We start from the raw sequence: 13465 nt of genomic DNA on the forward strand, positions 1-13465 counted from the left end.
ACAAGGCAGGCACAAGTAGAATGAGTGCCGGAAGAAGATTGCAGATGAGAAGAACGGAGTAAAGAAAGAGTCTAGCAACAGCACGCAGGCAGTACCAATAGAGCTGTTCATAGCAATTGAGGAGATTTGCACGGAGGCAGTTCATGTACCTGCGAATGAACCTTGGATTATTGACAGTGGTGCATCACACCACATGACCAGTCAGAAGGATTGGTATACCTTTCTACAACCGGTAGGGAATGACATCCTGGTAGCAGTCGGCAATGATGCAAAATGTCCAGAAAAGGAAAAGATACGATTGCTCTCAAGTCAGATGGAGTTGTAAAACAGTTGTCTGATGTTCTTTATGTGCCAGATATCAAGAGGAACTTGTTGCCTATTTTTGTGATCACGGATCGGGACCTCAAAGTTCAATTCGATAAGAATGGTGCACAGATTCAGGATCTTCAAGGGAAGGTCATTAGTAAAGGTACACGGCGCAACAACATCTACGAACTCTCAGCTTTCAGTGCTTGAGCCGATGTGAAGAACACTAAGCTCTGGCATGAGAGGTTTGGTCATCTAAACCTTAGTTCTTTAAAGAAGATGCATAAAAGTGGAATGATTGCAAACCTACCAGAAATTACAGATCTGCCTGATGTATGTGAAGCTTGCATGATGGGCAAGCAACATCGGCAGCCCTTTCCTAAAGAGGCCAGCAGGGCAAACATGGGCCCAAGTGATTGTGATGAGAGAGAGAGAGAGAGAGAGAGAGAGAGAGAGAGAGTGGTACAAGGAATAGGGTTGGCCCTCCCTTCAAAACATGACTTGTACAAAAGGCCAAGTGGTTGACTTTGGTCTTCATTGTGTAGTTGCATTGTTGCAGCATTTGGAATACAAGCTCTCATTCTCTCAACTCTTGTTCATGGTTATGGTTGCTTGCTTTCTTAGTGTGTTGCCTTGTGATCACCACTCATCCCCTTACACTTTCCCACTCCCTTTGCTCTCTTCTCTTCCCTTCTCCCTCCCTCTTCCTCTCATGGAATCACTTATATACCTTCCGATAGGCACTTGTATGGCTCCCACAAGGAGTAGCTTGGGAGTGGGACTCTTACGGCATCCCTCCAAGATCCCCACATGTGTGTTACCTCAGCAGGAGAACATGATCGCCATTGGACAGTTGTTAGTCTCGTCACATCAGCTGAGGATTGACGCAGGGAGAGATACAGGCATACCAAGAAGAGTAGAGGATCTATAAATGATGCCCCATGTGGGGGACGTCGACATAGAGGAGCACTTTCTATGTGTCCGTCCAGTCTATAATGGGATGCGAGAGCGATTTCATTACCTCTTTTAGGAGGGGCATGGCTTTCGTCCACCCACACTACTGATCCATTTTCCCAACCAGGCTTGGGTTGGGCTCTATGTGATTGAGATGCGATGACATAGAGATATATTGATGCGATAGACCAGAGAGAGCAGCAGGAGGCGATGCCACAGGTCACCAAGATCAACCGAGCATAGACACGTGTCATAGATTTCTATGCATCTGAGTAGGAAGAGGAGCGTGATGAGATGAGAGCATCATGGATTAGCGGTGAGAGTCACCGCCTCCACGATGCTGCCCGAAGCGAGGCGCACACTCCACATGCAACACAGAGAGTGACCAGAGCACACACGATTGAGGTCGAGTCTATTTCAACCCTCCTCAGAGGAGCCAACAAAGATGAGGAGTCCCCCTTGATGTAGCCAATCCGATACAGAGATCAAGAAGACCACACCCTTCATCGCCTTGAGAGACAACTCGATAAAAGATGTAGATACAAGAGCTTCTCACATCCCATCAAAGACCCACCAGGATACCTACATATACGGAACCTGCTAGGAGCATTAGCGCTAAGCACCTGATACTATTTTGTTATTTTGCAACTCTGCTATTTTTCTCACTAGTTTAGAACTTTAGCTTTCAGCAAGGGCTTTAGTGAGCGCTTTGCTTCAGCCCATAGCTGCTTGTATGAGTTACTTTTGGTTTTGTACTTTGTCTCATAGGTCCACGAGGCCTCCTACAGATGTTAATACATATTTATTTCTTTCTTTTCTCATGTGACCTTGCATTCATTTATTTAGTTATGATGGTTGATAAACCAATGGTTCAAAATTGTGCTTAGCATGGTCTATAAGGAGATTTAACATCACATGGCTGACCAACATGTGTGAGTACAATTTAGGAAACATATGTGGAACAAGTGAGTATCTTCCTACAAGGATAGAAAACATGCATCCATGGGTATAGTTCCTTTTGAGTTGAACGATGATTATAAACCAATTAATCCAACTATTGTGGGACCACCCCAAAAATTACCTATGTTGCAAAATATGGAACAAGTGGAAAGTTGCATATAGTGATTAAAAACATGCATCCTTGGAGAAAGTTATTTTAAGTTCTATGGTTATAGACGAATCAAGTACTATGGGAATACCACAAGAAGTAACTAGGCCACACCATTTTTAGCCTAAATGTGAGAGATACTAGCATGTTTCATAAAGAATATGCTACTCTCTCTCTCTCTCTCTCTCTCTCTCTCCCCCCCCCCTCCCCCCCCTTCCCCCCCTCCCTCCCCTCCCCCCCCCCTGTTTCAGCTAGCTCCCTTAGCTTAACTTGTATGGCGATTTGGACTGTACCAGCAGCTCCGGATGGGGGGTAAAACCTCAACTTGGTTGGCCGTAAGGATCCCTTCACGCCCCTAGCCTTCCGGCTTGTTCACCTAAACTATAGCTCCTGTTGTCTGCCGCGCGTGGCAGTCGCGTCACAGTTTCAAGACAGTTCCTCAGTTTTTCTTCAAAATCTGAGGGCACCATCAGATTCAAAAGGGGGGTAAAACCCAAACCCGGTTGACCGTAAGGATCCCTTTGTCCCCACTACTCTTCACCTGAGTTGCAATAACTGCTGCTTCTTTTTTCTATCGTGCGATCTCTTTGCTCTCCTGTTCAAGACATATCTACCAAAGGCACCATCGGAGCTTTGGTGAGACTTGACGAAGGGATTTCTTCTGCCGCTGTTCAACAGACTACATCACCCGGTTTATATGAGAGCATAAATCATTGGTTGACATGATCAGACCTGGCTGAAGCAAAGCTCAATAGGAGAGAGCTTAGAAGTGGGCTCTCCTAACACTCTACACCAATCAAGGCAATGCCAAGAGCAGGAACTCAAGCAACAATGGTACATCAACAAACTGAGGTGCAAAAAGCATCAAAAGAAGTAAAAGAAACTCCTCAAAAATCATCAATGTTGCCACCTCCTTTGGAAGAATTGGCACTTACCACTTTAGATGGAAATGCAACGCCTTTTATGCCATCACAAGGAAACTTTTGGAATTTTCTAGCATCCATTCAAGCAGCAATGATGCAACAGCAACAAGAGTTAAGGAGTCTAGCACTAAAATGCCAAGATCTAGAGCATAAAAATGCTTAATTAGATCAAGTTGTGAGCATGCAAGCTAAGATGATTGGTAACCTGCAACAAAGAGTACATGACTTGGAAGAAAATAAGACCATACAACAGCAAGGGATGCATTCTGTTACTTGGGCTGAGATAGCCAAGTGTGCAAATACAGAGGGGCATGGAAGCAATCAGGAAATTAGTAACAAAGAGGTGCATATTGAGCAAAGGATAGATGCAAAATAATGCATTGAAAGGGAGAAAAGAGCACAAAATATAGTCATACGAGGTATGATAGAAAAGGATGCAGAAACACCCCTGTCACTAGCTAAGGAAATTATAGATTTCTTTCAGGAGCATTTTGCTATGCAAGATGTGACTGTTTTTGGAGCACACAGGGTCGGTAAACAAAGGGAAGAGAAAGACTATCACCGAGCAATTGTATGCACGATGATGGATGCAAGGAAAAGAACAATTATATTAGATAACAACAGGATACCTACGAGGAACCTCTTACTTCATCATTGAAGATAGAACGCCCAAGCAACAAGCCGAAAGACGCCAATCCTATGAAGCACGCAAGAAGAGACAAGAGGCAAAAGAGGACACCACCCTCTAGGGATACGCGGCTCATGGGACCCAGAAGGAAATCAAAGTAATGTTTTGGAATTGCAGAGGTTTCCCCTGGCAGAAGGGGGCAGGCCTTAATGATGTGCTTGAGGATGTAGATGTAGTCTTTCTTGCAGAGACATGGGAGAGGGATACACACAGACTACCTCCAATCAATGGATATGTAACACATTCAATATGCCAAACACACACTGGTACAAGAGGGCAAGGAGGAGTTGCATGCCTATACAAAGAACACTTACGAGATAATATAAGCATATGCAAAGATGACCCTCATAAACGGTTCATCTAGATCATGGTGAAAGCAAAGCCCCTACCACTTTACATAGTTGGGTGCTACATACTTAGGGTCGACGTACTATCAACGCTATGATAGAGATGCATTAGATCCATACGCAGACTTGTGCTCAGATTTGGTGGAATTCAATGCCAAGGGGAGAGTATTGATTCTAGGAGACATGAATGCACGCATTGGGGACACCCAGTTTCAGTCACTTACAGGACATGAATATGACAAAGACAAAGAAATTGAGATAGACCCCAAGTGGCACAGACACTCGGAGGACAAGGAAGTAAATGCACATGGAGAGGCATTGACAAGCCTAGTGAATGGGCTTTATATGATTGTGCTGAATGGATCAGACCTCTTTCCACATACAAGAGTTCCCACTTGCTTTCCAACTAGTGGAGGATCAAGTGTGGTAGACTATGCTTTAATTTCACTTGATGCAGTAAATTTGGTACATGATTATATAATTGGCCCAAAGTATCCAGAATCAGATCATACTCCCCTTTATCTCAAAATGCACATACCCCATTTGGCAGAAACTCCAGTCCATGCAGCAAAGAATTGGTCTTTTCGTATGGACATAGACAAGAGGGAGAAGTATGCGGACACTACCAATGCTCTTATTAAGGAGGTTTGCAGGCTGAACTGGAGCGAGATGAAAGAGACTTTACTCTCAGCTGCACATATAGTCATGGGTCAAAAAAATATCAAGAGAGTATGCACGAAGGGCTTACCACAAAACAAATGGTTTGATGATGAATGCATAAAAGCCAGGCCGAAAATTAAACAGATGCCAAATGACATGCAACGTAAAGAGGCTGAAAAACACTTCCATGCACTCACTCGGAGAAAAAAGAGGAAATATCAGCTAGACAAAGAGTGGAAAGATGCCATTGAGTTTGCTAAGAACTCGAGAGGAACGTGGAGGCAAACTAAAGGGAGATCAAAAGAAATCATGGGAGATTTCACAGATGAAGAAATGCTCCAATATGCCAAGCAACTCTACACCCACCCACATGCCTTGCCTATGTCCACAGACATAGCTCAATACAATGGCTCATATATTTTCTTTGTGGACGATGTGAATGAGGGCCTAAAGAAAATGGCCAATGGAAAAGCAGATGACACATTGCATATAAAGGCTGAGCTACTAAAATGGGCAGGTGACTACACATAAATTTGCCTAGTTTCTTTGCTTAATGATGCAATTGCTAATGATTTCGCCCCACAGTGGCAAGAAAATTGGGTGAAACCAATATATAAAGGTGGGGATCGTAACCAGCTTTCCAACTATAGAACCATTATGGTGGGATCCACCATGGCCAAGCTCTTTAGCACAATCATTGAGACAGAACTTAGTCTATGGGCAGAACTAAATGGAAAGAGGGCCATTGGACAAGCTGGTTTTCGAAGAAACCATAGCACTATGGATCACTTGGTCACATTACGGGTTCTAATGGAAGAGAGCCGGCTACAAGGAAAGCCTCTCTATTGCTGCTTCATAGATTTTAAGAAGGCATTTGACACAGTGCCTAGAAACAATTTGTGGGAAAGAATGGGCTACTTAAGAGTGCCAAATCACTTGAAAATAGCAGTCTTCAAATTATATGAGAGAGTAACTTGCCAACTCAAAGGTAGAAACGGATTGTCAACTACATTCCATAGTAATATGGGGGTTAAATAGGGTTGCCCTCTGTCACCAACATTATTTGGACTATGTATTGACAGATTGGAGGAGTTGGTTAAAGAAATGATGCAAGAGCAGCAACTAGAGAGCCCCCAAATCTGTGCATGCACCGTACTACTGTTGTTATATGCAGATGATGTTGTCTTTTTCTCATACACAACAGAAAATATGCAGCGGATGATGCACATTCTACACAAGTTTTGTGCAGAGAGCGGCCTCATGGTAAATGTCACCAAAACTAAAATGATGATAGTAAAAACAAAGTAGCCTGCAAACACCCCAAGTATTATGTACAATGAGTAGGAAATCGAGAGAGTAAACACATTCAAATACCTGGGAATAGATGTGCCAGCAAATCATAAATGGAATGATTGTGTCCACAGAAGGATTGATGCTGGGTGGGGAAAATATTATCATTTTGAAAATGATTGCAAAAATAGTGACACTAAGAGATGGAGCATCAGACGGATTTTATTTGATGCTTATGTGGTGCAAACAGTCCTATATGCAGTAGAAGTATGGGGAGGTACCATCTCAGCATCGAAATGGAATGATATTGAAAAAATACAGAAATCATTTCTAAGACGGCATCTGGGAGTTAAAATTACTACACCATAGTCAATCATGCTTATTGAGACTGGTACAAGGCCCATTGAACTGAGAGCACTACGAAGGGTTTTCAAATACATAAAGAAGGTCAAGTCCATGGGGTCACAGAGATTACCAATGAAAACATGGGAAGCAAGTAAAAGGCCTCAAAAGACAAACAAAAGCAAGACGCTATCATCTGGTTGGTGGCAAGACATTCAGAGATGGTTCCAAAGATGGAAAGTAACATCCTACCTGGAGATGCCATCCGGGGAAATGGATGAGAAGGCATTTCATAAAGCTTTGTTGGGAATATTGCAGCAAAAATGGCAATCAGCTGAAAAAAGGGCTAAGTATGAGTACTATTGTACGCATGTCAATCCCATTTATTGGGACACCTACTCCAAGGAGGAAGAAAATGCACAAAAATACATAACTATGCCCATACCTGCAAATGCAAGGAGAAGCATTGCACTCATCCGCACCCGATCACACACTCTAGAGATAGAGAAAGGTGCTTGGGGAGATGTCTCAAGGGAACAAAGATTTTGCGAGCTGTGTGACCAAGAACAAGTAGAGACAAAAGCACATGTCCTCCTTACATGCACACGGTATGCCTGCATAAGGAGGGACTTTAACAATATTACAGAGGAACACGACACCCTAGCAAGCTTGCTCTCACATAACCATATAGCCACTCTGGGTAACTATATTGCCAAGGTTCTTAAATATCGTGAATGTTGTATTGCAATGTACTTTTCAAACACAAGGTCCAACAACAACTGAAGTCTAGACTCATGCACCTCACTATACAACATGCTCACAAACAGTAGATCCACATGAGAAGTAGCTAGGAGACATCAAAATCAAGCACCTGATGATCATCAGGCATGCTAAGTTAGTAACAGACTGGACATAAGATATGCAAGCAACAGGCCCATTGGAGGTACCATTATTGTGTTGATGTTAGGCTACCTCACGTCAACCACGAGTATATCCTATGGAGAGGACTAGAGGATGCAAGTAGCGATCGCATACATGTGCTAGAATCACTGTGACTCTCCACGGAGCCCAATTTGTTTCTAGTAGTTTCTAGGATCACCAATAGGCTTTCTTGGATAGGCACCTCTAGTTCGTGGCACTACCAAGGTTGTACCCTCATGTTGATTTCATCTTTCTTGGTCTCTTAGGCCTCTTTTGCCTTCATAAGTCTCTCTCTCTCTCTCGCTTAACATCTTCACTAGTTTCTAGATGATCACCATAGTGCCACCAACCCCTCATCCTCTCCATGAGCTTAGAGAATTCTCTTTATGTATTAACATCATTCTAGTTATGAAAGTTTTTTGTATTCGTCATGGGTTTTGATGCCCGCTCAGAGGCTCCACCCCTCAGTTCGTTGTATCAGGTTCTTTTAGTCTCATAGACACTTTGGTCATTCGATGACTTGTGATAAACTCTCTCTCTCTCTCTCTCTCGGTCATTCGATGACTTGTGATAAACTCTCTCTCTCTCTCTCTCTCTCTCTCTCTCTCTCTCTCTCTCCCCTCTCATGTGTTAGCTTCTCTCTCCCCTCTCATGTGTTAGCTTCTCTTTCTTATGTTATTTTTTAGATCTCTTTTATTCATGGTCAACCTTGCACCTCATAGATTATTAGTAATTTGAAAAACAGCTACAATTTTGAACTAAAATGAAAATTTAAAATGTAGGGTCTAGCCAAACATTTGCATTGAATTGTCTTCTTTATTTTGAACACAATCTATAAATTGCAACAATAGCAAACCAAGTAGGATCCCTGTCTAAATATAACCTCACTCTTAAGTAATAGTGCGAAAACACTGAGATAAAAGCATTGCTATTGTCAAGTTTCTAGTATTGAGAGCAGTAATATGTCATTTTCCGCTTCATGTTGCCACTATAAAAATCTATAAATGGATGACTCCCCCATTGCGTAAGGCTCCAAAGTTTTTCCATTTTGTTTAGCATCTTCCTGATGAATATGGTTGTGCTTATCCTCCATGGTCCTTCGCATGTATGTATAGAAATTTATTGGGTCCTAGTCAACCAAGTTCTTCCGTGCTTGTCTAGAATCATACAAAGAAGAATTCCAACACATTAAGGAAAAGGTCATCTCCAAGAGGGATTTTTTTATGTAAGAACTCTAGAAATAACGATGATAAGGCATTATGTCCCACAATGATGGTCAATGAGAAAGTACTATCTAAATGGAAAATTTCAATATTAGAGATTAGGTTGGCTTAGAGGAGTACCTTTCTCCCAAAATAGACTTGCTTAAGTTTGACTAAAAGCTTGTCAATATATTATCTCCCTATGTTTAACTCTTGCAACGTATTTGTAGCACAGAGTATGATTGTGGTTGAAATAGAAGAGGCAATCCCTAAGCAAGTTATAGCCATATCACCTCAATTAACCCACACATTCTTCAATTGCTCGAACCCCTTTGCTCACATGCCACTAAACCCAAGACATGGGCATATGTGGAGCAAAAGATGCACATCAATGACTACTTTGATTACTTGATTTTTGGAGGGAACCCTATCAAATCTTGCTACTTGAGTAAGCTTCACTCATTTGATTGCTTGTAGGCCATTGCTTGGAGGCTTGCTCTCACTCAACATTTTGTTATGGCCTTATCTTCATATTGTTTCTACACAAGTGTGTTGCTTGTGACCAAAGTTTGATGTTCAAGTGCTTGTTGCAAGCAACATGTGTCTACAAGCATCTTTTGTCATAAGAAAAGCTTCGATACAATTGTGCGATACATGAACAAATGTATTGTCCATGCATAGAGTGAACAATCACAAGAAGGGACACTTAACAAGAGGCTTGCAAGTAGATGCTTGATGTTGGAAGATTGCATGTCAAATACTTCCCAAAGGACCTTTTACTTCCTCTTCTCAAATTGGAGCTGTTGTTGCTAGCATGCCCTTCATCTCTCAAGGTCAACTTAAATCTCAATCAACCACTTCTAGGGATGGTCACTCCTAGACAACAGTTCATTGTCTCTTGCATTGTCATAGAAGAGCCTTGGCTCCAAACACGGATTCACATAGCTCATTATTAAGAATAAACTAATGAGACAAGGAACACTTCTTGGAACAAATGAGAACTCTTTTCCTACAAAGAATTGCACTTTGTCATGTCTTAGCTCTTTTGTGTATGGCAAATCGGGTGTCTAATCAACATGCATAGCTTGCACATGCACTTTTCGAATATACATAAGTCGACGATGAAAGGTTGTGAGCATATGTACAAATGGAAAACACGCGGATAGTCTCATCTGAGCGTGTGATTTAATGCTTTGGTAGGGAAAGTGGGATTGTTGGATGTTGAGTTTGTCCAGGTCAAGTCTTAACCCAAATGTTAATCGACAATCACTAGGGTGCATTGATTTTTCCTCCCTAAAAAATCCAAGTGCTTTTCTTAATGTGCTTGTGTAGATGGAATGGCTTTGAGCAAATGCCATCCCAATTATGTATGCTTCACAATATGTGCCCCTGTACCTTTGCAATCAGAGATGCACAATGACATCTTGCTCTTGCAGCTCACTTTTTTCCTTGTTTGTACTGCTAGTTGGGAAGCCTCACAGGGGCAAATATGTCAAATTTTCTTACTGTCAAGTGCGGGAATAATAAGAGCACTTGTAGCAATTTATTCACATTGAAATCTTGGCAATTGTGGAGTAGCCAGCTCATTTGACCAATTGAATAGTATAGTGATACAAAAGATGACTTTCACAACATTCGAATCAACAATGTTATGAGAGATCCTGACACTGAAGAAAATTTTCCAGCTTCAATTCAGTATTGCAAAGCCAATGGCTTTACTTTCATCACTGTTAACCTTTTTTTCGACTTAGCATAAAGCTTTCTTTTAGGATGCCTGCATTTTGCTATTTTTTAAACTTCAAAGAAGTTAGTAGTATAGAGAAACGATAGAGAAACCATAGGGTTTGCAGTGGAGCGATCAGAAAATAGACAATACTCAGATACAACTGAAGAACGGAACTCAGAAAACATAGTGCCTGTCGGTAATATGAAAAACTGAATACAAGAACCTCAAGCCGTCGTGTCTGAAGGACCGTGGCTGAGGTGAATCAGAAAGATGATTCCATGTAGAGAGACAGTAGAAAAGATAGCAGCAGAGGGAGCGTAACGCAGTCCTCCATGTAGCTCGATGATGAGGAGGATGATGGGAGCTGGAGCTGCCCTAGGAAATGGCTGAAACCAGCATGCTCTGAGGAAGGAACCTTCAGGCTATCTGGAATAGCAATATGATGAAGAAAAGGAGCTGATCTGGGGCAGAAGGAGCTGTTCTGTAGCAGAGGAGCAGAAGGGGACAGATCTGGAGTAGGATGGGACAGATCTGGAGTAGAAGGAGCTGATCTGGAGAAGAGGAGCAGAAGGGGACAGATCTGGAGCAGGATGGGACAGATCTGGAGTAGAAGGATCTGATCTGGAGAAGAGCAGAAGGGGACAGATCTGGAGCAGGATGGGACAGATCTGGAGTAGGAGCTGAGCTGAAGTAGAGAAGCAAATCTGAGCAGAGGAGCAGAAGTTGTGACAGATCTGGAGGAGAGGATGGAGCAGCCAGGAGGCATGAAGGAAAGGCAGAAGAGGAGGCAGCAGAGGAGGCAGAAGTGGAGAGGAGAGGTAGATGGAGCAGGCGGGCCTGCAGCAAAAGATGGAGGAGATGAGGAGCAGCTACAGGTCCTGTCCTGTACAGGAAGTGTGAGGGCAGAGGCCTCTTATAGGCCAGACCTAGCTGGTCGGCCAGCTGGTCGGTGGGCCTGCCAGCTGGTCGGTGGGCCTGTCAGCTGGTCGGCCAACTGGTCGGCCAGATCTGGTCGGCCAAACCAGCTGGACTTTCTGGCCATTTGTTTGGCTGAGAGAGCTGGCCTTTTGGCTGGCCTGTGAGCTATTTGATTGCCCCGTAAATTGGGAATTGCTCAGTTGCTGAATACCCCCTCTCAATTGCCAATTTTGAGGGGCAAACATTGTGTGCTTGGAGCTTCGTGTAGGGATGTCGATGGTGGTGCTGGCTATTCCTGTGAAATGCCCAATAGAAGATCACAAGAGGAGTGCCCTTGCAAGGGAATTGTTCACTTCCTCAAGTGTCGTAGTTACACGTATGATACCAGATAGAAATAAGAACACTGTGAAGCTTGAGAGAATAAGCCACCCCCCCTCACCGCCGAAAAGGTGGAGGAAAGTGCAAAGGGAAAGAACAAATTTGTCGTAGCAGTACTGATAATCCAAAGAGATCGGAGCTGAACAGTGAGCCAGTGTGTGTCCGATCTTGGACCTCGGGAGAGAGGAGTCTATCCCCGCCTCCATGCAGGTAGAAGATTCGAAACAACAAACATCTAGACACATGTGAACAGAAAGGGTCCCGCCTAGGGAGAACTTGTAGATCCTAGAAGTCGATGCTGATGGAGGTAGAGGTGAAGTGTCATGACCCCCTCTTTCGAAGGAATGGGAAGTGTCAAGCCAGAAACCTAGAAAAGGAGGGAGGGATGGTAGTAGAAGATGGAGGTAAGAAAGGGAGGGAGGGATGGCAGTAGAAGATGGAGTTCTGAAAGGGAGGGAGGGATGGGAGTAGAAGATGGAGTTCTCGCCCTTAGTGCGCAGCGGAATGAAGAGGAAACTGATATGTTCATAGGAGTGATGCTCCCTGTACCTATGACCTCCATGAAGAAGCAGGATCTTTAGATCACCCGAGATCTGGGGTGTTTAGATCACCATGGCTCTGATACCATATAGAAACACCATAGGGTTTGCAGTGGAGCGATCAGAAAATAGACAATACTCAGATACAACTGAAGAACGGAACTCAGAAAACATAGTGCCTGTCGGTAATATGAAAAACTGAATACAAGAACCTCAAGCCGTCGTGTCTGAAGGACCGTGGCTGAGGTGAATCAGAAAGATGATTCCATGTAGAGAGACAGTAGAAAAGATAGCAGCAGAGGGAGCGTAACGCAGTCCTCCATGTAGCTCAATGATGACGAGGATGATGGGAGCTGGAGCTGCCCTAGGAAATGGCTGAAACCAGCATGCTCTGAGGAAGGAACCTTCAGGCTATCTGGAATAGCAATATGATGAAGAAAAGGAGCTGATCTGGGGCAGAAGGAGCTGTTCTGTAGCAGAGGAGCAGAAGGGGACAGATCTGGAGTAGGATGGGACAGATATGGAGTAGAAGGAGCTGATCTGGAGAAGAGGAGCAGAAGGGGACAGATCTGGAGCAGGATGGGACAGATCTGGAGTAGAAGGATCTGATCTGGAGAAGAGGAGCAGAAGGGGACAGATCTGGAGCAGGATGGGACAGATCTGGAGTAGAAGGAGCTGAGCTGAAGTAGAGAAGCAGATCTGAGCAGAGGAGCAGAAGTTGTGACAGATCTGGAGGAGAGGATGGAGCAGCCAGGAGGCATGAAGGAAAGGCAGAAGAGGAGGCAGCAGAGGAGGCAGAAGTGGAGAGGAGAGGTAGATGGAACAGGCGGGCCTGCAGCAAAAGATGGAGGAGATGAGGAGCAGCTGCAGGTCCTGTCCTGTACAGGAAGTGTGAGGGCAGAGGCCTCTTATAGGCCAGACCTAGCTGGTCGGCCAGCTGGTCGGTGGGCCTGCCAGCTGGTCGGCCAGCTGGTCGGTTGGGCCTGCCAGCTGGTCGGTGGGCCTGCCAGCTGGTCGGCCAACTGGTCGGCCAGATCTGGTCGGCCAGACCAGCTGGACTTTCTGGCCATTTGTTTGGCTGAGAGAGCTGGCCTTTTGGCTGGCCTGTGAGCTATTTGATTGCCCCGTAAATTGGGAATTGCTCAGTTGCTTGAATAAGTAGC

At 44.0% G+C, this 13465-nt stretch overlaps 1 pseudogene; it reads left to right on the plus strand.

Moving 5' to 3' along the window:
- Positions 1–3199: 3199 nt before the first annotated feature.
- LOC147881885 (uncharacterized) lies at positions 3200–4040 on the plus strand (annotated as a pseudogene).
- The last annotated feature ends 9425 nt before the right edge of the window (positions 4041–13465 follow it).

This window comes from Dipteris shenzhenensis, chromosome 30 (assembly GCF_047967505.1).
Source record: "Dipteris shenzhenensis isolate YYH24624 ecotype China chromosome 30, Dip_SZ_1.0, whole genome shotgun sequence".
Taxonomy (NCBI): domain Eukaryota; kingdom Viridiplantae; phylum Streptophyta; class Polypodiopsida; order Gleicheniales; family Dipteridaceae; genus Dipteris; species Dipteris shenzhenensis.